Source organism: Charadrius vociferus, unplaced genomic scaffold, assembly GCF_000708025.1.
Source record: "Charadrius vociferus isolate BGI_N301 unplaced genomic scaffold, ASM70802v2 scaffold127, whole genome shotgun sequence".
In the NCBI taxonomy this organism is placed as follows: Eukaryota; Metazoa; Chordata; class Aves; order Charadriiformes; family Charadriidae; genus Charadrius; species Charadrius vociferus.
The window spans coordinates 103101-104430 of NW_009649115.1; the positions used below are offsets into that span (position 1 = coordinate 103101).

The 1330-nt window shown below is 48.1% G+C and overlaps 1 pseudogene; it reads left to right on the forward strand.

The window, feature by feature from the left end:
- The first annotated feature begins 351 nt into the window (after window positions 1-351).
- Window positions 352-843, forward strand: LOC104289393 (annotated as a pseudogene).
- The last annotated feature ends 487 nt before the right edge of the window (window positions 844-1330 follow it).

A 1330-nucleotide genomic window follows, 5' to 3' on the forward strand; every position in this document is an offset into this window, starting at 1 on the left:
GCAATGCACGTGGCTATTGTTCCTTGCTTTGCGGTACCAGTTCCAGCCCTCAAAAATGCTGGCTAGCCTCAGTTCATGTTTTGCTTCAAGGAAAGCATGCCCTGTTCCAGTCATCTCCACAGTTGTGTTTGCTACGTGTATGTGTGCTAGCTTCCTTTTTTTCTTCTCCTTTCTTTTAACAGTGGCAGATTTGGTCTCTTCTGAGCTCCTTGCAGCCTCTGGGCGATTGGGACATTGAATTTGGCAGACAGTTACCATTCGTTACCCAGGATTGTACCTGCCCTTGCTCTCCTCATCCCCTCCTGCGCTCCCCTTCCCTCTGATAAAACTCCAGGGTGTTGCGGTATTGCTATGGAGCCCAGGGAGACTTTGGGCAGCTCCTGGCAAAGAGGGGGCGAGGCAGACTTTCTGCCAGCCGCCGTCAACTCCACGAAGCCTCTGCCTGCCTCCAGCTGCATGGGGGAGACGATGCTGCCGGTGGTGGGCTTGGGGAAAAGTATCCCGGTGAGCGGCGAGAGGCTGGAACCTGAGGAAGAGGATGAGCTGGGTTCTGGGAGAGACGTGGATTCCACTTCCAATGCGGACAGCGAGAAATGGGTGGTGGGAGACGGCCTGGAGGAGCAGGAATTTTCCATCAAGGAGGCTAACTTCACAGAGGGGAGTTTAAAACTAAAGATTCAGACCACCAAGAGAGCTAAGAAGCCCCCAAAGAACTTGGAGAACTATATTTGCCCTCCTGAGATCAAAATTACCATCAAGCAGTCTGGGGAGCAGAAGCTTTCCACAGCTGGGAAAAATAGCAAAGCAGCTAAAGAGGAGGATAGATCGCACTCCAAAAAGAAGGTAAGTCCTATTCTTTCTTGTATTACCCCTTTCTCCTGAAAGCAGAGGAAGAGGGTAGGATTAAACCCGCTCAAAGGGTTTGTGTCTGAGGCATAACCTTTGCAAGGTTTGCAAAGCTCCGCTTGGCTGCGGAGGAGGTAATACAGAGTGGGTATCATCCTGCACTGCTGCGTATGCTGCGGGAATGATCTTGAACTACCCTTCAGATGAACCAATTTGGAAGGGATCAAAAGTTCAGCTGGGCCTCTTCTATTTTTGTGATTAATTTAAGATTAATCATTACATGAGTGATAAATGAAGGAGCCCACTTCTAAACTGCTTTGTGTCTGAGCGCTAATGCTCAAACCTTTTGGCAGTTAAAGTTTTCAACTACACTTTTAAAATAAAGGTATGTGCACGGCAAACAACTGAATCCATTCCTGTATACCAGACAAAGGGTTCCATTATTCTTGATTACAGCATTATGCTAGCAACACTATAGTTATAA